This window comes from Furipterus horrens, unplaced genomic scaffold, assembly GCF_987537825.1.
Source record: "Furipterus horrens unplaced genomic scaffold, mFurHor1.1.pri manual_scaffold_3, whole genome shotgun sequence".
Taxonomy (NCBI): domain Eukaryota; kingdom Metazoa; phylum Chordata; class Mammalia; order Chiroptera; family Furipteridae; genus Furipterus; species Furipterus horrens.
Genome location: NW_028327173.1, coordinates 60,836,382 through 60,861,061, shown reverse-complemented (window position 1 = coordinate 60,861,061; position 24,680 = coordinate 60,836,382). Strand labels below are relative to the sequence as shown.

The 24,680-nt window shown below is 33.3% G+C and overlaps 1 protein-coding gene across 7 annotated transcripts in view; it reads right to left on the bottom strand.

Moving 5' to 3' along the window:
* ADGRL2 (adhesion G protein-coupled receptor L2) overlaps nucleotides 1–24,680 on the bottom strand; it is a 265,175-nt gene that overhangs the window by 213,303 nt on the left and 27,192 nt on the right. For all 7 annotated transcript variants that reach the window (XM_090269667.1, XM_090269668.1, XM_090269669.1 and 4 more), the window contains exon 2: nucleotides 3,137–3,178. The gene's annotated coding sequence lies outside the window, so the exon portion shown is untranslated. The remainder of the gene's footprint in view (nucleotides 1–3,136; nucleotides 3,179–24,680) is intronic.

Sequence of the window (24,680 nt, the reverse complement as noted above, 5' to 3'; positions counted from 1 at the left end):
GAACTTAGACTATGTGCTAAAATTTGCACATTTACAAATAAAAATAGAATGTTTGAACAAGTAGATATTTTATTTATCCAATAATTTGTTATACTGATCTTGCTCTTAGTTATAGTAAGGAGGTTCATTTTGTTTATTTGCTTTAAAATGTCATGATATGTTACTTGTACTAAAAATTCTATAGAGTAGATATTAAAAAATAAAATTATGAATTTTGATTGTCTAATGTATCATATTAGCATCTTGGCACCATAAAATGATTAAAACTCTACATGACCATATTCAAATATGCATAGAAATTTGGCTTCCCACTCTTTAAAAATGGCTGATGCCAGATTTTCTCTCACATACAATATATACAGTGTTACCTCATTCAAGTCAAAGTGAGAAAATCCAGGTTAAATTTTAGGTTACATTTTTAAAATAAAAATATGGAAAGAATATTGTCAAAACACACAATGCATAATCCCTCTTTTACACAATATAATTCGGATGAGACTTTTAATATAAGTGAAATTTGTAAATGAATGAAATTTCCCCCTTTATTCATTAAAAGCTTTTTCATCCTAGCAACTCCAAATCTCACAGTAATAAATAATTATCTCATTCTCTATGTAAATTTAAGGATATACCATTTTATTGCAAAATTCCAGGGTTAGAAAAAGAAATTAGATTTTATGAAAAACCTTGCAGTATAACTCTGATTTAACATACCAGGAATTTTAAACAAAGTGTATGAAATATGTCACTCAAAATCACACAACTAGGCTTTGGTCCCTCCGTTTTTTACTCCTGGGGAATAGGCGCAAACAGCCTCTAACTTTTCCACACATTCCCCGCTTGTCCCTCTGAGTTTTTGTAGCATTCTTTTTAGTTTATGAACTAGACAATCAGACAACTAACTAGTTCCGGAAGTGAGGATTTGGGAAGCATTAATATGAATAGTATTAGATACTCCACATTTAGTGTAAGAATACACTTTTTCTCATTTGTGTTCAGTACTATCAAATATAGAAAGATGCTTGTTAGAGCACTTCCTCTCCCCCACACCCCTGCTCCCAGTTTCTTCTAAAGTTATCAACTTGTTTCCAGATAAAGTTCCTGGACACACAAGATATAAATACAGTTTATCCTTCTGTGGTAAATTTTCACTCTATAATACATTACCCTTGAGAAGAAATCTTTAATCTCAAAAATATTCTATTAGTTGTACTATTTATTATTAAATTTTTGGCTTACTAACATTACTTAATGATTTGTTGATATTATTTTAGGTTAAAAGCAATTATTGTGCTAACAATTCTTTATACTTAGCTAGTTGTCTATTGTGTTTTAATTTCTTTTAAACTTGAATCTTAAAATAATTCTGTATATTAAAGTTACAGAGGTGACAATTGGTTATAGATGGGTAAATTATACAGGAGAATTTAGATCAAAGTTTTCTGTTATTATTAAGTAGTTTAATCTACTAATTTAAAGTGTGGGTTTCTTTTTTAAGTTTTACTTTCATGTTTTGGCTATTACTAGCTAAAACTTTTTGTTCTTCTGGAAAAAGTTCATAAAATATCAAAGTTGCAAATCTTTTTATTTTAGTTTTTAAATGTTTATTTTTTCACATGTATGCCTGAATTCTAGCAGTGCTTTTGCACTGGAGTAAAATTAATTGAAGTAATAGCTTTACCCTCACTTTAAATCTTTCATTATTTTTTATTCAATTAGTTTTATTTTATATTTTTAGCTTATTCTGGGATTAGGTGAATTTTTTTAAAGTGTATAAGAATTTTGATTATGAAATTAGTATAAAGAGGTATTTCCTCAATTTTGTATATACATATTTCATTAATAATAAATATACTGTTCTGAATAGCCTATTACTCAAAAGATGCTTTTGTTTTTATTATAAGACTAATGTATACTTAGTACAGGGAATTTTGAGTGAAGAAGGAATTAATACTATTAAACTACCAATATTCCTATTGTTTTGTGTGTTTTTGTGAATCTTTTTTTCTAACCCTGCAATATGATCCCAATACTCTCTCACCTCAATACACAAGAGCACATACACATAACATAAATGTAGTATTTGGTGCCCTGCTTTTTCACTTAACATAGCACTTTTTATAATCGGTTTATTTCAAAGTGATTTTTTTCTGCAGTGAGAAATTCCTTTTTTATATAGAATGTCTCTAAGAACCACTGTAGAAGGACTTCATAGAGCACTTACTGAGCAATATCATTTTACATTTACTTTTCTCACTCAATAAGATTAATCTTTATTGCTATTTGAATTGTAAATCATGATGGTTAAAGACTAAAATTAAATATTACACTTTTAAGTCATAAAGCATAAAGACAACAAAACTATGTGTTTAGACAAAATCTTACAGTAACTAACTTGCCTAGAAGTTATGATATATGTTTTTAGAAAAAAAATACTTTAAATCCACTGATTCTGCAAAGCGTTGGTCAAATATAAATTACAATTGGTTTTTTAAAAATATATTTCTTATTTATTTATTTTTAGGGAGAGGGGAAAGGAGAGAGAAAGAGAGGGAGAGAAACATCAATGTGTAGTTGCCTCTCGCACTTCCCTAACTAGGAGGACCTGACCCACAACCCAGGCATGTGCCCTGACTGGGAATCAAACCTGTGACCCTTTGGTTCGCAGGCCGGCACTTACTCCACTGAGCCACGCCAGCCAGGAAACAATCAGTCTTTATTTTAACAGTAAAAATTTCAAAGGATTCTTATTCACTCACTCTCAATATGTGTCACAGATATGGTTTTTCTTTCTGCTCATAGAATGTAAACCACATTTATTTCTATATCTGTGTATATTTTAAGATAAATTTTCCCAGACAACAAAATGCTGAATACACTATGTTCAACTGCAATCCACCAGAGAAAGCAAAACCGTATATCCCCTATGAAAAGCCTCTAGCATACTTGGTGAGAATTTTAAAATGATTATAGAATTTAAATGTAACATCTATTTATTTTAAAAGAATATAAGCTACCTTGTAATTATCAGATCATTCATCACATTTAACAGTGATATCCACTTTTAGTATAACAATTCACTTTTTTTGTCATTTGTGTTCAGTCCTATCAAATATAGAAAGAGTCCTTTACTTACCATTCTGGGAAAGATGAAATTTATCATAGTGCCATAAATATGCTGGAAAGCAAGGAAAATATTATTTATTATAATTCCATCCACAAGGATTATAACTGCCAAATGTAATGCATCAGCAGCACAACAAAAATGAAGTAAATCTATTGCAGAAAACACAGATTAGTGTTCTAAGAATTTTTGAATGTGTATTACATGCCTTTGGACAGAGTTACTTGAGAATTAAGCAACTGTTGTGATAAATACTCTCAAAGTCAAGAATTAAAACATCTATTCTTCACAAAACAAATGTTATAGGATGAAGAAAATATTGAAAATAGCTTTTTTTTCCTTCCCTTTAGCTCTGTTGAGTTTTACATTGATACACATGGGACAGCTGTATAGTATGTAAAACTCTAAGGGAAAATTGAGGGGTGGTCTACTCATTACATCCATTTATTTGTAAGTAAATTTCCTGTTTGGAATCTTGAACTAAAGATCTGATGTAAAAGCTGAGAAACAAAATTAGGAATCTAAGCTTCTATTTTTCCACACTAAATAAATGATGATAAAGAACTACCTATTTTCTTATTATTTTCTGTTGATTATGAACAAGATTTTAATTGCATCACATAAGAATTAGAGCAAAATTGTATTTTGAAATGGCATTTATTAAAATTTTTATTTAAAAAAATTAAATTAATATTTATTTTTCACATCTAATAATTAGTGTAAATAAGCTCAATAGTTCTATATAAACGAGCATGTCGGGATGTAAGAAAATATGCTTTTCTTATATCTTGATAATTATATTAATTTTTTAAGTATGACAAACTTATTTTAGAGAAAAACATACTGAGTTCATCTCTCTCTGCCAAAATTAGATGATAGCTAAAGAAATTTTTATACATATCATACACAGAAAAAGGATTTACTTGAATTTTTTGATGATGACACTTTAGATCCTTCAATATTTTCAGTTGAAGTATTTTGAAAAAAATTATGAGATAATGTAATTTGAAATCATTACTTCCTAGAAAGATATTTCTGTAAATAAGAACCAACTAAAATTTCAAACTACAAATACTGATGTTAACAAATTTACTGATTTTCTGATGGAGAATAAAATTAAAATTTGAAGTCTATCTTTGCTATATCTATTATACTCTTATAGAAATGCTTGAATAGTAAATATGGAAATCTGAGGTTCTATAATATTTTAGGAGTTATCCCCATGAGCATAGGCTTTTTTAAAGAAACTATTTTTCATAGCTAAACATAAATATTAATTTATTTCAAACTTTTGTATTTATTGATTTTTTTAATGAAAGACTTTTAATAGGAAATTTTAAACGTAGAAATACTTTATTGTATGTGTTTTTTATTCCTAAATAATTATTAATACAACTTTTGATATTACAACTCATATTTACAATTTCTAAATGGCTAGAAAAATATCAAAAGTATTTTTAAGCACCAGCTCCTGAAGAGGGCAGCACGTTCTAGATGTTATCAAATTCCAAGCTTAAATATGATTGCTTTGGCTTTAATACACTTTTTTTAAGAACCAGAGGGGGGAAAATGGATATTTTTTATAGATGTCTATTCCCCTGATACAATAAACCAGCAGAAATTCTAGGCAGCTGCAGACCAAGGTCAAAACTGTATTTGATTATTAAAAGAGAACAGTCAAATTAGACACCTAAAGCAATATATTTAGAAAAGATACAAAAAAATACTAGTAAGAAGATTTCCATGAGGAGTGTGTTTTACCTTAATATCATAGATAACTTTTCCTAATGGCAGTGCACTGTTAAAACTATTAAAGGGGTTAGATTTAATTATCTCACTTTTTGCACATTTCATCTCAATTGCTATGGCAACATTCAGTTGCCTCAGCAGAAGTGCACACTTTAATCAGATATTTCCTCCTCATTTCTCTATGAGCCAAAACTGTGTAGTCAAATTTACAACCAAGTCCTGATGAATATGATAACACTTCTTACAACTTAGAGGGCAACTTGCTTCCACCCACACATACAAATATTTTCAGAGGCTTGTAACTATTAGACAAGTATTAGACTTGATAAGAATATGCATTTGGACTTTCCTACTTCATTTTTTTTCTCTTGCTATTTCTGCCACTTTTCCTCTATTATAAGTTTCTCTCTCTCTTTTTTTTTAACCAATTCAAACATACTCCAGCAAGTCACTATTATGGGTCATCTGACCTCAAAAGCAAGCCAAAGAGTAAAGGAAGCAACCTTCAGCATTCAAAACCAACCCTCAACAAGCCTGATGAATTATTTACCTTTTATCTGAATATTCATCAAATAGCTTTTTCTATTTCTTGAAAGTAGTAAAAAAAAGAAGGATGAGAAGTGAAAATGGAGGAAAACCTGATGTAGGGGGATAACTATAGCATATTAAATTGAAATGGAGGGCCAGGCATGAAGATAATTTGGTTGAGCCTCAGTAATACAATTTTAATAAGAAGTAAAGGCATGATACATTAAGTTGTTGATGTCACTTGGGTGAATATTAGTCATCTCCATTGTTATCACATTAACATTTTTCAAAAGACTAGGGAAGTTTTTGTAGGCATATAAGAAATACTTAAACTGTCTTTGAGTCTTATTTCAAGTATTAGAAATTAAATTTTCAAAAATGTTTGGAATTTTGCAAATAGTAAGTATTTTAATTGATCTTATGTAACAAAAAAATTTAAACTATAAGAAGCAGTGTTTGAGGTCTTCTTCACAATTTTAGTGGCTGCGAAAATATGTATTTAGATAGCAGACATTTTATCCTCAAGTGTGCAGTTATCTGCTGAAAAATTTTACACCAGTGGCTAACAGTAATATTTAGCACATTTTTTCAATCACCATTTGGTAGTGTCTGGTAAAATTTTCATTAATGTAGACAGCTTAAGACATGCTTCTGTAGTTGGGTCTATCAGTATGATGTTTTAATAAGGAATTTCTAGATTGCATCTTATATATTACAGATGACTAAATAGAACAGTCAGTCAAAATTGAAACAAACATAAATTGAACCAAACATAAAAAAGATTATTTAGAACGCAGGTGTTATGTATTTTTTTAAGTTTAACTGAGCCAAGGAATAGCAGACTACATACAAAATGTGGTTATTGAAAAGTTAATTTCTCACTCATGATGAAATTTGAAAGCCATATAGTTTTAGGAGTATTCTTATGTAATGTTTGAGAAGCTAAGACAAATGGCAGAAGTTCAGAGAAGTGGATTCCAGATCTATATGAAGAAAAGTTCAAAACCATTTGCAGTGCTTAAACAATGGCACAGTGCATGAAGCAGCAAGTTCCTTGTCTAGGCATATTCCATGAACTCCTTATTTTATGTTGCTTGAATTCTGGGACAAGATTATAGAAAATACAGCAGAACAACTCCACGAATCTAGATCTGGGAGTTAAGATGAGTCACTTCTCAATGAATTTTTTAAGTACCGGTGTTTTCTGTATGGAAACGTAGCCATGATCTGCAAACAGCATATTCAGCAGCAGGTTTGCAAATACTATTCTGGAGAAGTGTCTAAATGAGAAAGCCAAACAGTCCTTAGTGGAGAGTTATCCAAAACCTTCAAGGGAACATGTAAATTGGTCCTAACTGGCATTCTTTCAAGGACCGCAGTAGATGCCAGGGAGTAACTAGAGGAGAAGAATGAGTTCCCCTTTCTGTCTCGACTTGCCTCTTCCACCTAAAAGTGGGGTGCTGCCAGACAACACAGGCAGCGCTGTCTATGTTAGACTGGTTCTCTGGATGAAAGGAAGATTTTGGCACTATCCTCAAACTCAATGTTCACTTAAGAAATATTAATTGCTCAATTAAGTGTCCAGAGTTTTTCCTCTGTACCCATAGAAATTAAAAGTTGAAGAGAAAATTGCACCTCATGTGGGAATGCTCACCTTCAGCAAGAGTCTAAGCAAGATAAAGTCGTAACCAATTTGAAGATTATGTATATACGAGGAAGTTGCTGATTCTTGAGTCAAAGTAATGTGCATATTTTAAAATTATTTATTTGTCTGTTTGTTTTATTTTTAGAGAGGGGAAAGGAGAAAGAGAGGGAGAGAAACATCACTGTGGTTGCCTCTCACTTGCGCCCCCAACTGGGGACCTGATGTGCAACCTAGTCATGTGCCCTAACTGAGAATCGAACCAGCGACACTTGGTTCACAGGCCGACATTCAATCCACTGAGCCACAGCAGCCAGGGGTAATGTGCACTTTTTGTGTGACACAAGATTTTACAGAGTTCTGATTTATGTGAGTTGGAAATAATATTTTCTACTTTGTTTTTCTGAAGTTTTCTCATGCAATTTCACCCTCAAATCATACTGAAGAAACCAAGGGACTCACAAAAGGTCTTGCATAATATTGAAAGGTAATGTACTCCAGTGCTGTTTGGAGCATGAGATCTTTTGAAGAATGGCTGTCTACCAGAAGCATCTGTTTCTATCTAAAGAATTTATGACTGGTTTTGCAAAACAAGAAAAGCTAACTTTTACTTTTACTCTCAAATAATATAGGATATTACATACTTGGTTAACTATTTGATCTCTCCTTCTTCTCCAGGTCAGATCTTTACATTAACTTAGATTGTTTAAAATTCCACCTGCTGAGATTTTGCTGGCAAATGGTCTTGAAACTTGTTTCCAATATGCTCACCCACAAATGCTTTTACTAGCCAATTCCATTTGGTTGGCTGTGCTCCAACACAGTATCTGGTGAACACAAACATTAGCTACAGAGAAAAAGAAAATTCCATGGCACCCTGGAGGAACTTTTTGATCCAAAAGACACTACTAGTAAACTAAAGTGTCACTGCAAATTCATGAACGTTTGATTATGTCATGAATAGCAGCAGTATCAGGAAAGGGCTGCATGTGTGGGATGGTTGTTCCATGTGTGTTAACCTAGTCCCTGACTTGAGATCAAAGACTGTCTTCAATCAACAAGTATTTATTTAGTGCCTACCATGTCTAAACTTAAGAAGTCAGAAAAGGAAAAATAAGAGCCATTTTAAAATTCTGGTATTTATTGAATGAACAAAGAATGTCATTGTTGGTCTATAAGAACACTTGCAATGGGCTCTATGATAGTGAAACTGACATGAAACAATCAAAGCACAATATCTCTTGTGTTCCTCTTGTCTCTATCAGTTGAAACGTTTAATCCACTTCATGCCACAAAGTTATATTTTTACATCACTTCCTTTATTTAAGTAGTTTGAAAACAACAAAAAAAAAGCACAAATCATGTATCTCTATCCAATATGGTCCTGCACCCCTACATCTACCCATTTGCACTTCTTGCCTGTGGAACCTCAGGTATCTTTTCTGGGCCATTAGTGTTCTGTTTGTGAACTAAATGAGGGCATGGAAAAATCTGCATTTTTGTTTGCATTCTGGCTAGTGCAACAGGGCTGGGTAAACAATTGTAAGCATTCAGAAAATGATTATTCAATAAATAATAAATGAATAAGAAATGAAAATAAAATGATGTTGGTCTAAATGCAAGAAGCATTCAGCAAGGTTAATGTGGCTTGAAATGGTCTTGGTTTGGTGGAAGATATGGGACTTTCATTGAACCTTCAAAAATGGATGAGACTTAGCAAGCAAGAAAGAAAAATGGTATGTCTAGTGGAGTTAGGAACATGAGCAAAGGGATTGCTTTAGATGTAAAATTATTAATGAAAGGATTTAATTCTTCTTGATGGGACTATAGGTTGTGTTAGGGGTTAGTGATTTTGTTTGGTTTAGATTAATGGATGTTGCAGAGCAGGGTTTCTCAAACTTCAATTTGCATATATGGGGATCTTGTTAAAACTGCAGACTCTAGGAGGTCTGGATGGAGTTGTGAGATGATCTATTTCTAACAAGTTCCCAGGTGATATTGGTCCTGGTGTGATACTCTGAATTGTAAGACTATAGGATCCTTAAAGCTAGACAGTCATTTGGCCTTGATACAGCAGGCATTTGAGAACAACTTTATGTGCTCAGGCAGTGATAGATGATGAAAACAGCATTTAGGAATATTAGTGTGTCAACCTCATAGAAAGTATGCTAAAGAAGAAAGATTGTGGATATAGAAAAACCAGCTGGGAGGCTGTCTTAGTCCTTATCTGGATATTTCACAGATTTGGTGCTTAATTACTTGTTGATTGATTAGTTTCTGTGGACATGGTTAATTCAGAAGCACTTTCTCAGTGGAGTAATTGTGGGTCCAGTGACTCTTTGAAAACAAGTCAAGTTTAGGTAAAACACATGGGGAATCCATGAATATTCTTCCCTTCCTTTCCATATGGGAAAACCATATTCACTCTTAAAAAAGACTTGAAATGTTAGCTCTTCTGTTCTTATCTTACTATAGAATTATAATTATGCCTTTAAATGTGTCTTTCAAAATCTGATCTTATTAGAGCATAGTGACAATGATAATAATAATTAGCAATAGTTGTCAAGCTAGTGGGGTTTTTTTTTTGAGTGTTTATTAGTAGTGCCAAGCAGATTGCTGTTTTATAATAAAATTCTTATAACAATATTGTGAGGAATACTGCTATCATTTCCATTTTTATAGATGAAAAAAAGAGAACTTGTATGCTTTAATATGGTGTCAGCTACATAAAATAAATATGTTTATTCCAAGAATGATTGATCAAAATATGTTCGAAGAAATTGCTGATTTATTAGTGTAGCTTTTATTTTTACTTGATAGCTTGGTCTTTTTATCTTGATCCTCCATAAGTATAATAATAGCTAAGAATTAGTGAGTGTTTCCTGTGTCCGAGGTACTACTTTAAGAAATTTGCATGTGATGTCTTATTTAATGTTCATATAATCCTATGATTTGGGAGTTCTTTCCATTACTTTGCATATAAAGAAAATGAGGCACAAAAAGAATAAGTAATTTGTCTACATTTTCATAGGTATAGAGCAGACTGTATTTTGGACCCACTGCAATGTGTTACTTACCTACCTTATCCTTAGTAACGAGGAACTCTGGGTGTTTTCTTAAGTGGACACTATCAATTTCTTCAAATTATTATATTTGTGAAAAATTAACTTTCTAACAAATTAAGAAAGACTCTATGAAGTTCACGAAGACTTATTGTTATTTCTTGGCTTCTATTAGCACAGCACAATGCCTGACCTGCAGATACTCCCTGTGGGCTGATACACATTTAAGCATGAGGCAAAGTCTTTTTGTTGAAAGGCCAGCGAATCTCAGATAACCTGGTCTCCCATATGCTTCACCTCACTGGTTATACTCCAGAGCCTTCATACCACAACTCAATTTCCTAAAAAATAAAGAGTATTCCTCCAAAAAAATAAATATTCAAAAGATAGTATCTTTTAAACGTTCCTTGCCTTTAGGAAAGATGGTCAACCTCTGTGATCATTTACTAGTAATAGGAATAATAATGATGATCTTCCAGATATTTTAAGTGCCAGATATAACAAATATTATTACTTGATTTACCAACTAGAGATCAAACACAAATAAAATATTTAAATTTATTCTACTACATGAGTTTAATATTCTAATCTAAATTGTTAATATTTAAATTACACATTGCCAAGCTTGATATGGCAATGTTATAGTTTCCAAAATAACATACGTTATTTTTTGAACTCTTTTATTTTTCATTTATTTTTTATCACTTTTTACTGCTATTCTATTACAATTGTCCCTATTTTTCCCCCTTTGCTCTCCTCCACCCATTCCATCCCGTTCCCACAGTCAATTCCTATAATGTTGTTGACGTCCGTCAGTCATTCATGCATGACTAGTTAGTCCCTTACTCTGTTTTCCACCATTATATTTAAGTAAATATAAAATGTTACCTGTGCACATATCAGCTTTATTAGCTTCTTATCCCTAAGGAAGTATCATAATTTTCTGTTTTGATAATATTCTTTGATATTTTAATACCTATTGTAGCTATTTGGCTCTCTCTTACAAAAAGTATACCGAAAAGCCTTTAATATAAAACAAAAGAAAACAGAAAACCACCACTCCAACCATGGCACCAAACCTCTGAGAGGTTTTGTTTTCATTGTAAAGCCCACAAAATATAATTGCTCTTTTTCATTATTATTCCACTTTATTTTTAAAAAGGGTAAGAGGAAACATCTCTGCATTCTATACCACAAGACTGTGTTATAAAAACTTACTAAATATAAAAGACTTAAAATAAATTAAGCTGAAAATTATTTTACGATTATGACAAAATTTCATGGAAGATACTGAATTGAACTTTTAAAATAATCTTCTTACTTTGAAACAATTATAAGTCACAAAATATCGCAACCACAGTACAACTGCTATTTTTAAAAATTATTTGAGAGTAATTTTCTAACATCATGGCCCATTACTCTTAAGCACTTTAACGTATTTTTTTCTACAAAGAAGGAAATTTTTCTTTATAACTGAAATACAACCATAAATTTTTGAAAATTGATACATTACTACCATATAATTTTAATACTACATTCACAATTTGCTACTTGTTTCAATAATGTCCATTATGGCAAAAGGATCTAATTTAGAATCAAGCACTGGATTTCATCATTATGCCTCTTTAATCTTTTTCAATCTGGAAGAATTCCTCAGTTTACCCACGATTTTAACAGATTTGACATTTTTGAAGATTATAAATTAGTTATTTTGTAACATGACCTTTGTTTTAGGTTTGTCTTCTACTTACTTATTATTAGATTTAAGCTGTCTGTCTTCGGCAGGAAAATAGCAAAATGATTCAGTATCCATCTCAATGCATCCTATCTCTTCTCACATTGCTTGAGATGCTAATATTAATCTCATGATCAGTGTAATATTGTTCTTTTTACCCCGTTTTTATAAGTATATTGTGGGAAAGTACATTAACTTTCAACTTATTTATTTATATCAACAGGGATTTATAAATATCCATGTTATCCAATGGGTTATAATTTATGCTTATCATTATTCCCTTTGATATTCAAATAGTCTCAGATAATGGCCATTGTATTCCCTCTTAATCTGATTTCTTTTTTTCTTTCTTTGACATATCCCTAGCATTGTTTGAAAACTTCCATACTTTTGGCACAATAAGATATTCTAGGCTCATTTTGTTTTTCATGCTTCAGCTCTGGAATCAGCTATTTTCCCAAGAAGTCCCAGGGATTTTTAGTCGAGAACAGCATTTAGAAACCAAGATTTGGGAGGCAAGTATGCCCATTGTTTGGGGGTCTGTCACTGTTCTCAGGATCTGGAACCAATAAAATATATGTATGAAGAAGTTCCTCTATCTATCCATCTATATCATATATATCAGGAGTTCACACTGATTTTATGCCCAAACCAATGCCAAAGAGTTCATTGTAGTTTATCTCTTTTCATATTTGTAACGACTTTCTCCAACAATGAAAACTTTATCTTCTGATTATCTTTAATATGTTGACTTATTCAAGCCCTGACATGTATTCAATTTGTTGGGCATCACCTTGCAAAGCAAAAGGTCACCAGTTTTATTCCCGGTAAGGGAATATGACCTCGGTTGCGGGTTTGGTCCCTGGTCCAGGTGCGCATGAGAGGCACCTGATTGATGGTTCACTCTCACGTCAATGTTTCTCTCCCTTTCTCTGTCCCTCTTTTCACCTTTCTCTAAAAATAAATAAAATCCTTTAAAAATATGTTTACTTATTTTATCAGTCTCCTTGTGTATAACAAATATCCTACTGCTGCTAAACACGCCAGCCTCTCCACCACAGATGTCCGTCCTTCTCACTCTCCTTGAATTTCAACACTGCTTTTTAGGCCACTAAAGCCTTCCCATCCCACACCTTGCGTGGAAGCCTCCTTTCTTGTTCCCACCTAATGGGTTTAGGACTAAGTTGTTCAGTAAAGAAAGAGAAGGAAAAAATAAATAGCATGGGGAAAGGGAAGATAAAAAAGAAGAAGAGAATGAGAAGAACTTGAGATTTTTTTAAATAGCTTATTGTCTGCTGTATGGATTCTAATGCTAATGCCTTCATATTTAATTGAAAATTCCTTTTTATTTGAGAAACTAAAACAAAATAATAAGTCTGCTTTAACTAACTAGACTTCACATATTTGGCAAATATTTATTGAGTGCCTAGTCTGTTCTGTATAATAAATTTTAGTAAAAACCCAATTAGCTGCAGTTCTCAATTAATCAATATATTTTACTTACTTGCTTTTCAAGGAAATTGGCCAATTATAAGAAATCACATCCAAATTGAAGATTTATTCAAAACAGTGTCAGTCATAAAGCCTGTATGAATTTTACCATAAGTCCATGACATATATTATACTACATAAGAAAGTGTTCAGAATTATGACCCTAAACAAGAATATGAAACTCAGTTACAACAGAAATATTGCCAAGCTCGCTACAGACATTTTAGATATCATTTCAACAAATATAATTTTTTCAGTTAGCCATAAAATTATATTCCCCAATTTCGAGTTTATTTAACAAATACTTAAGAAACCTCTGTATGTATTAGGTATTGTTTAAGAAAACAATGGAGCTGACCATTTAGTAAGGGGGGGAAAAGACAATAAATAGGCAATATCTGGTAGGCCAGGTTATTATAAGCATTAATAAGAAAAATAAATAAAAGTGATAGACTAGAGTGTAAAGAAGTCGGGGTGATAGCAGGTGGGCTGTCCTAAAGAGATGGTTAGTTTAGTTTTTTCTTGTCATCTGGTTGTCATTTATCCAGTGAGATTCTCTTTCTCAGGATGAGAAATATATTATTCTCATATTTGTTTTCTGTTTTTCTTTAGTATCTTTGGGTCAAATTAATATCTCTTAGCTGCATCTAAATCATTTTGTAAAGATTGGAAAGATATCAACTAAGATAACAAATTGGGTACAGTAGAAGGCGCAAAAATATTAGTTGGGAAAGCAATTTGAGTGGATTTTTAAATTAAAAAAAAGAAACTTCCTTATATTTCTAGAGTTTTCTACATGAGTTATAGTATCTTCATAATTTTAAAAAATTGCTTGTATTTTAAAATATTTTTATGGTAGCTAAATTCTATTTCAAACATACTGATAGAACTCACTTGTCCTTGAACAAGAATGAATGGAAAGTGAAATGATTGAGTCAGACAAAATCTATAAATCTACCTATTGTTCATTAGCCATTTTCCAGATAAAGGTTTCACTAATTCCACAAGTAGTGACTCTATTTTCGTGATGTAAATTGTGGATATGATCCAAAGTCTTCTATTATTCCCAAGCACAATTTAGGATTTCATTCCATAGTTCAATGGATAGCTGTCTACTCCAATGATGCCATTATAAATTTAAAGAATTGATATTATCATTTAAAAGGAAAGAAAGTAAAAATATGAAAGTGATTAAATTCTAAGACAGATTAGTAAATATGTCAGTAGTATCCATCTGAAAAAAAGTATTGGATGAAGAATTTTGAGACCCAGCTCAGTCTCTTCCTAGTTCTTATTACATAACTTTGGGCAAATCACTCTGACTTTCTTATCTCCAGTCTCGGGTAAAATGCAGATGATGTAAGTCCGTGCCTAATGTCAACATTAAAAACAAGATCCTAAAATTAAGCACACAAAAAGCCCTATTAAAAAAATCTACCCGCTCCATGTGTTTCTACATACATTTTCTCTCTTGCTACATACGCAATACAGTATTAGAGGAAACATTATTTTTCAGTCAAATAAGAAACTAAGTTGCACATTAAGTTATTAAAAGTGTTTTTCACTAAATTATGGTTCTTCTGACTCTTAAAATTTTTAATCCTCTCTCATGGTTACTTTTGAGAAAAAAGAAGGGTTGGAGAAATTGCTAGAGTACTTTTTTCTTCTGATCTTTATTTTTTGGGTAGTGTTCACAAAGATAACTAAATCTTAATCATTTATATTTTGCATATGTTTAAAAAGATCATTTGAGGTATCAAGGGGAACGCTGTGTAAAATGCATGATTGGATAGCCACTAGGCTATATACCTGAAGCCAATTTTAAAATGTTTTAAAAAATGAAAAGATCATTTCATGGAAATAATCCTGGTAATTCCACATTATTTCTTAAGTAAATAATACTTAAAGTAAAAATTTAAATTAGTTTACTCATTCTTACAGAGAAGACTAGCCAAAATAGCTATCATACTTTTAAATCATTGGATAAATCCAATAATATGTTTAAATAACTATAATATACCTTGACTTTTGTAGAGGACATTTATTCAAATAGACAATACTTCACACAATAACATATCATTTTTCTAGTTCATCCTCAAAGGCATTTTATAAAGTATAGATTAATAGTTTTAAAATTACTCGTGTCCTTTACTCATTTTACCTTCATAATATTTAGCATCTTATACTTTCAATTTTAATAAATTATTTCTTTCGAATATATACTAATTTAGTATACATATTACAGTATACACATATTTGCAAAGGCATAGTGTCCACCTACAATTGGTATTCTAGAAATCAAAATCAAAATGAAAAACTCTCCACAAAATAATCACAATATACAACAAATAACCCTGAACTTTAATTTTATCACCATGTATTATATATTATATTATATAATAAGTTGCATTCTCCTTTGTCTTTAACCAAGCAGTACCTGAACCCATTAAAAGATTTCCTCTGACATATTGACATGCTTTTACACCCCTCTCTGAATTGATGAACATAGCAGCACTCTTTCTTTTGGTCTCAGGCCATTTTACAAGGTGAACAAAGTCACACAAGTATTTATTAAAACTTCAATTACAAAACTAGCCAAGAACCCTATAGATGGCAAATTTGAAGGAGAGGGAGAAGCAACTCGGATTGTTTATAAGCTCCCTGATAAAATATACAAGCACTGGTAGCCTAGAAACCACAGGACAAAGGGTGTACTGCAGGGGAATTTGATGCCTAAGGAGAACCGTTATTGTTCCCGTCTCACAATTGAGGAAGCTGATGCTTAAGAAAGAATACCGGACTTTTCTAAAATACACTGCTCCTGTCTCTCAGAGAGATGGATCAAGAGAGATACATGCACTCTAAATACAACACATTTGTTTTAAAGGTTTCCTTTTTGCTTGTTCCTGACTCTATATGTTATAGTGTAAGGCAGATTAAAGAACTGAGAATTTTTATATCAGTTAGTTAAAATTTGAGCCTAAACTACAGGATATAAGGAATGTCTATTTTGTGTAATTATAGTAGATTATAAACAAAAATCAGTAACCCAGTTGGAAAAAAAGAGAGATATGTGTTCATGCACTTGGTAAATTTTACACTGCTAAAAAGTTCAACTATTTTTGTTGTTAGTATTACGAAATGTTCTCTTCCTAGCCTCACAGTGTCCTTCATTCCCCAATAATCAGGATTACCAGGAAATGACGCCTCTAGTTATCAAGAAAAATACTTTCATTTTTACTGTCTTCTGAAATGCTTCCTCTTCATCCCTGGCTAAATGATTAAGGTACTGGCATCCTTTGGTTTGCTCTTAAATTATTTTATATGCTGTCTTTGGCACAAATGAGGTGTAAGGGTTATTGGGGAAAACATTTAAAAATTTATGTAACATTACTACCTCTCAAATAGCACACAGAAACAACAAAAACAAAAACAAAAAACACTTCAATCATATTTAATGAGATTTAATTTGAACTGGAACCAGAGATGTTTTATAAAGAATATACAAGCAGATGAAAGAGGAACCTAAATAGTGAAATCTAGTTGTTCTGTAACGTTCTTCTGCTGTTTTTGTACCAACATCAGACACTCACTTGTAATAAGCTAGGTACTTTGAGACATTATTTCTGAGTGGCATTTGGTGTGCTGCAATAAGGCCAGGAGGGACCATCTTAAGCCCTGGAGTAGAGAACTCGAAGATCTTTCTTAGTTCTTCTGCCTGTGCTGCCTTTTCAATGAGGTACTTAAATGCAGTGGTCAGTTTCTTTGTAAAAATTTCACCTACAATAGTAACATTTTATCTTTATGGTTCTCCTGGACAGAGAGGGTATAGTGGTTACTAGTGCGTGGCTCAGGACTCAACCTCTGCCCAAAACCAGACTCAATCAACCCTTATGTGAAATCTCTTCTACTTAACCACCCATGAGACTCGGTAAGCTCTTTCACATCTCTATCAGTTTCTCATTCAGAAGTGGGGGTTCCATTAGTTCCTATTTTACCCAGTTTAGAAGCATTTTAAATAGCATTTAGAACATGCCAAACATGCTCAATATTTTAATGGATATTGATGTCTCATGAAATTTTGAGCATCTTAATTTAAGATTTAGAAACACAAGTGCTTTCATGTGTTCATAAACCGCTTAAACAGCCTTCATGTTAATTTCCTTGAGAACTGATTCATCACACTCCTTGCATTGGTCTTATTCCCACTTTGTTTCCTAAATATATTCTTAACTTCCCGCTTCCGAATATGTATGTATCATCTGAGTTTTCCCAGAATAAATATACTTTATCGCCACTTAGATCTGTCCTTGTCCTTCCCTTTCCCTCAGTGTTGTAATGCATTTGATTGTTTTCCATATCACTTACTGATAACTGCTATATTACCAAAACAGACATCAGTTGCTAATAGAGTAGCTATGCTGGGCACTTTTCAAAGCGCAGAGAGAGTCTGCCTTAAAATTAAAGCTGACAAACTAGAGGCACATACAAAAACAAATTAACATCTACGTTACTACATGTAGAGGGTTACAACAACAACAAAATTGCATGTGGATATTACACACAAAACAGGAAAATTTACGTTGGAGAAAAAAGTGAAATGTGAATTATAAGTCACGGTAGGTTAATAGAAGACTTAGCTCTGCTTTTCACTTTTTCTTATAGAACCTTTTAATTACTGCACTTTTAACGCACTTATATTTGCCAGTAGTTCTCTTTTTATTCTTCTAATAATAGTTCCTAAGGTACATCCTATAAATTACCCCCTTCTTTTTCCTCTCCCTCTTCTCTTTAAACAATTCTGAGAAAGAGAGGGGGGAAAAAAGCAAACTGTAATTTTAAGTAACTCCTTTGGATTAGTTCATGTGCTCCTTTAAAAAAAATCTCTAACCATCATTAGTATTGTGCTTTCCTGCCTTCATTCTTATACATGCCAATTTATCCACGGTGGCCATTGCATCTGGCTGCCTTTTCTCTATTAAGGCACCAACTCTAGACAAACAAACCCTCTCCATTCATTCCCAACATTCTTCACTTCTTTAATTTGTTCTAATTCCAGGTTTCCTCTAAGGGCCCTCGATTTCAAAACCCTTCATTAGGCTGGCCAAAGTACTTCAATCTTTCTGTTTCCTTGTACTCTGTAAAAGGCTAGCTTTCTCCCCAAATGCATTTGTTCAGCTTCGTCTCTTAACTACCTTACCTATTACATCACTTTTTTTTGGAAGGACAGGGCTTTTTTTTTTTTTTTTTTTAACTTCTCTAATTCCTGTCCCTATTTTCTTTAATGTTCCTGGAAGTTTCACCTCTCTGGATTAAGTAGAAGAGATGTGTTACTACTGAAGTTGCCAAACAATTTAAAATATGATGATACATCCTATATTTGGCAATTAATCACAATTCAGATATCTTGGGAAAAGCAATTATTTGGGGACAGAGGGAAACTTTTGGTAAGGGTGACTGTGGCAAATAATTCGATATAAGAAGAATATTTTTTCTTGTCAAGATAGAGACATTCATTCACTTATTCATTCATTCATTCATGTCATAAATTTCCCTGATCCCGCACTATGCTGAAGACTGGAATGATCATCACAAGCCTAACTGCTAACCATTTCCTTTTGGGGAACATTCATTTCTGGAATAAGTTTTTTGTTGCATTCTTCACTTCCATTCTTCACACGATGCCATTTAAAGGCGAATAAGACAACAAACACTTAATTTCAAGTGTTGAATTCAATGCTGTCACCCTAAAAATCCTCAACCAGAGTAGTTTAGTATATGATAATAAAGGCATTGGCTTGAAAAGTGAAATGTTTTCATCTCTTTTTTTCTGTTTCTTGCTTTTCCACTAGTAGAAGAAAAGTCCAAGGATTTGACAATATGAAGAAAAGAGAATTATTCATATGTTGAATAACAAAACTTTAATGAGTAAAGTTGTTTATGACTCCTGGGGTAACTACATTTAATGAATTATGTTTCATATGTTTTTACAGATTTGGATTACAACATGTTTTATATTGAACAAATTAGGTAGGTAACATATTATTCTCAGTTTAAAAGAGAAAAAAAATAAACAAGGAGCACAGCTTGTACACAAAGGGAGGATTGGGGCTAAAACATTTTTTCCAAATCCCGGTTCCTTTTTTTTCATTATAATACATACTTCTGTCTTTAAACATGCACATGCTAATGTAAACCCACAACAGTAAAGCTTCAGTCTTTTGTCATACAAATAGTAAAATATACACCAAGACATTCACAGTTAGCTTATGTTTTATATATTTCATAGGTAATACTTGAAAACAAATGAAATTTTTATCAAAATCCTTGGCAACATTTGCACTTTCCTTTTTTCGTGTTCAATTTTTGATAACGCATTTTATATCACAGTTGGAAAAAGCATGTCTACTTATGTATCAGAGTGAAGTAAATTTTGAAATTCAGAGGCAAAGCTCTGATGTCAAAGATGTTCAAATAATCACTATACCAATCACACTAGCTTGATTGTATGTTGAAGTACTCTTGGTTAGAAGTATTTAAAAGTTGTGTTCAGTTGATTTCTCTAACTTAGAAAAATATAAATTCTTAGGGGAATTTAGTGACTATTAGTATGTTAGATATTGGAGAAAAAGAGTATTGGTTTGTATAAAATTCACATGTACTTTTAAATTTTAAGTGCAAAAGATTCCAAGCCTTGTAAGAAGGCAATACTCAATTAAATGTAATTGAATCATCTAATTACGTTGTTCTGAGTATAATTATTACTATGTGAAAGTTGATCTCAGGCTATTGATCTTGAAATGTAAAGACCACATCTCCCTGAACTAAGCTTCAGTATCTCAGTGGTGAGCACTCAAGATGCTAAAATACAGTGCCCCAAAGGTCTGTTTTTTAAGAAGATGACTCTAAATTTCAAGGAAAGCATGAAATTATTTTTGTATGCTTTTCTTTTCTTTATAATATATTGTTTTGTTTTGTTTTTTAATCACTGGTTCCTTGTTTCCTTCCCATTTCTGATACCTATTTTGGCCTCACTCTTTAACTTCATTTCACTCTAATTTTCTTTACTCTTATTCTGTAACCTGTCACTTTTCTTAAAATTCCCTTGTCTTGCCTTCACCTCAGATTAGCCTGCAGCCTGTAATACACACAAGGGGTATAAGACCATTTGGTGTACTGAAAACATAACACTCCAGTTTAGAGTATATTTATTTTTCCATATGAAGCCCTTCTTTCTGTGGTAATAGAAACCTTTAACCATACCTTTTCCCTTTCTGTTCAATAATCCATCACTCTGCTTTTCCACACTCAACTTGCAGGTTGTGACCCTCCTTCTCTATTACTCTCTTTGAGATCTTAACTTCTTTCATCCCTTTTGCTATATTGCATGCCTTTCTCCTCTCAAAATCTCTCTCACTTCTGTTCATAGCAACTGATCTTCTAGATATATCAACTAGGGAGAGGATAGAGAGGAGAAAGCATACCAAATGGCTTAACTTCCGAATAGTAAATGTGAGTGTTGGCTGGAGCTAAGTGGAAAGCCTGTATAATGCAAACAGTAAGCACTGTGGGGGCTGGTAACTTCTGAGTCATGTCTGTGTGTGTGTCTTGACTCCATATCTGTGTCTGAATAATCTTGCTCTTTTCTCAACTCGGTTAGGCTTCTTCTTCAATGCAATAGTTCAGGCCAAAAGGCATTGAAGCTGTAACAAATATTGCCAAGCCAAAGAGTTTGACTTAGCTTTAGAAAATAACCAAAAGGAAAACATCAGTTTTTAAGCAATATGAGTTAATGGCTACCTCTCAGAGATCAAAAGTAAGTTCCCCCATCAGACATGGCCACTAAATAGACTAGAAATCATATTCAAGAATGTTAGACACTCATTGTGGTTTGTTCTGATTCAAGCAAACCTTTTAAAGTGAATATGCATCCAGTAGGGCTATGTACTCAGTAGGCATTTAATAAAGCCTTGTTTAATGGTTCGAAACAGAATAATAAGAATCTTTTTAGGAGAATCATTTGGAAGAAAAATACATAAACTACACTCTTTTCTTTCAAGTGACTTCACCCCAAGTGTTCTCCCATTGAGAAACACTGTAGCATTGTAGAGATTTGTTTGGCATTCCACGTAGAGTTGAGTTTAAACTTGATGCTTGTAGGACCTCTGCTGAGGCAAGTGTCTCTCACCTCATTGACCTTTATTATCAATCAATCAGTATGTATTTATTACCCTTAACAAGTTAGGCTCATTTTCTGTTTTCTCTGCCTCCCATTTTATAGAGCTGGGGTAGAAAAGATTAGTTTTCATTATGTCCTAATATAAATAGTTAATAAGATCTTATTCTGGCTCCATCTCTCTGGTCCAGGCCAGGCATTTTTTTTTTTTTATTGTGAGTTGATAGCTTTGTGTCTAAGGTAGAGGAAATGGGTTGATGGGCTCTATCACCTGATTAATAATTTATTGAGCACTTGCTATGTGCAAGCACTACTAAGGATGCTTACATGAATGATTTCAATTTTAGCTGCCCAACACATTTATCCTCTTTTCAAAAATGAGGAAACTAAGGTATTTAGATAAATAATTTGCCTAACATCATGCAGCAAGTGGTGAAACCAGGAGTGGAACCCTGCAATTTGACTTGAGAGGCTGCATTCTAGACAACTAAGGTTGCCCTAGGATAACTGAGTTCATTAATTCAACTCTTGTTATGTGAGGCTGTGGTTTTCTTTTGTTTTGTTTTGTTTTCTGTCAGGCTTGCTTCCCTGATTTGGTTCATGATGAATAGGTGGCCTTGTCTACAGTTGCCAGAACAAAAAGTCTTTTTTGCAAAGCTCATTCTCTTGGCCTGATGATTCTAAAAGCAAAAGCACCAGCAGTATCAGGAGGGCACTAGGCCACTGGTTTTGGGCGCAGCAGGCATAGAGGAGCACCTGGTGGAATGAGTGACGACAGAAGCAGCCCAAGTCCTGCCAGCTGGAGCCTTACAACTAGGTTAATTGTTGCGAAAGTAAAGTCTAGAGAAAGGTTCATTTAGGTCACCAGGTTAAGGGTCCCAGGTAAAGAACACAAAGTTTAGGGCTTAAGGTGAGGTCAGAAACACAGGTGCTGGAAAGCCAGATTGCATCAGGAAAAGACAGGGAGAAAAACCACACCACATCTCAGGCTCACTCTACAGAATGAGGAACAGTGGGACTTTCAGAGGAGTAACAAAAGGAAGAATACCCCACTGGACTAGGTGGGGTATCTTCTGAGGCTTACCTTAACTGCCAGGTCAGCTCCTTTGTGTCTAGTCTGTGTGCTTTTCTGTAAGATCCTGATGGTGAACACCATGCATATAATCTCTGTTTTAGGTGTAGATGAAGAAATCTCTAGAAATTTCTGGAAAAGTTTCATTTTTCACTGCATTTTTTTCATTGACTTTCCTTGTGTTAGACTGACCCTACTGATGGAGTATCAGATTGAGACTGAAGAGTGTCTTCAATACTTTCTGAGTGTAATACTGGAAATTACTGGACCAGGATAGAGCTAGCTCAGATAATCTGTCATTCTTTCAGTTCTGAGAATAAGGACCCGGGTATGGAGACATTGGTTAGTATACTGCTTATCGTTAAGCTCAGCATTCCATCTTGACCTAAATACAGATCCTGTAATATTGTGTGGCACCATAAAAACATACGTGGGCAATGTTGATTCATTTATTCATTGCAGGATATACAGAGTTTGTTTATTTTTTGACATCGTTATTTACTTAAAATTAAGTCTGAGGCTGCATGATTTTTCTTACCAGATTGTTTCAAATTTTGTGTTCTGACCTGGGTTTCAGTTCATTCTCAAGTCTTTAGTTATATTGAATATATAAAGGATAGTTTGATAAGTTCAACAATAATATTTAATAGGGTAAATATATATTGGGTTGGGGAGTTTGGACATCTTCTAGTTTTGCAATTATAAATAGAAACAGATATACATTGTTTTAACTTTGAAGGCCAGACCTGAAAGGTTTTACTCACCGGGATAACTAGGAATTCCGTGGCTAGTATCCTAGGTTATTTAGTCAGCTTGCATTTGTGTACTCAGATCATGCTGACAGCATTATAGGTTTTTGAGGAGTTGGAAACTGAAAGTGTTCCATGAACTTGAAGTACATGAATATATGAAAATATCTGAGCCGCAGAAATAGCTCCTCTTTCATGGTTCAGACATATAAGTTAGAAAAATTGGGCTTGATCAACACGACAGAAGTTATCAATAGGATCTCTGGGGGCAGGGTGAGATTGAAGGAGTTTTCCTAGACTACAAACGGAGAAGAGGAAAACCTTATAAATGGGTGATGCAATAACATTCACGTAAAACTCTAGCTGTTACCTCTGTCTTTATCCTTGATCTACTTGTCCTGACTTATAGTCTGTTCATGATACCCAGAGTCTAGAATAGTAAAGAAGCAACCAGGAATGAGATTGAGGTTACTAAACCCAGAAATCTGGATGTAAGAGAGAATGAAGATTGCAAACTGAATATGGCCTTTTGGACCCCTGTCAAGGAAAAGCACATTCTCGCCTAACAATGAATTGGTGAGATTAGGTTCAGCAGAGCCTTGAGGAAGGAAATAAGTCAGCGAAACCCGAAGGGGTGCAGGATGATAGGAGAAAAGGGCGGCCTCATTCCTCTGCCATCGTTATGGAATAATGCTTGGGCAAGGTATTCCCTATAATATTGAGGGAGGATAACTCTTTTACCTGCCTCTTGCCCTTCTCTATAACTGCCTCCATGATTCACTGCCTCAGCTTAGTAAATTGAGCCTTTTCAGCACAAAATTGTTAATCCATCATAGCCCCCAAACACTCTAATCTGTCAGTCCTGTGTGGCATAGTGGAATGACCACAACATAGAATCAAATTGATATCAGTTTGAATCCAGCTTTGACATTTACTATCTGTTCCTCCTAGTGGAGTTTATCCATATCTCTTTAAATTTAACAGTCTTCATTATAAAATGAATAAAATGAATACTATCTCACATAGATGATTAAAGGATTTAAGAGATAACATGTACCTGGTCTCACATGTGGAAGTCATCAGTACACCATAGCTGTGTATATTATTATCCTGCACCAATATCTGTATTAGTTTCTTGTGACTGTCACAAAAAAATGACCACAAACTAGAGAAATTTATTCTCTCACAGTTCCGGAGGTGAGAAGTCCAAAATCAAGTTGTCAGCAGGGTCTAGAGACTCTGAAGGAGAATCTGTTGCATGCTTCTCTCCTAGCTTCTGTAGCTGCCAGCAATCCATTTGATATTCCTTGATTTGTGGACACATAACTCCAGTCTCTGCCTCTGTCTTCATA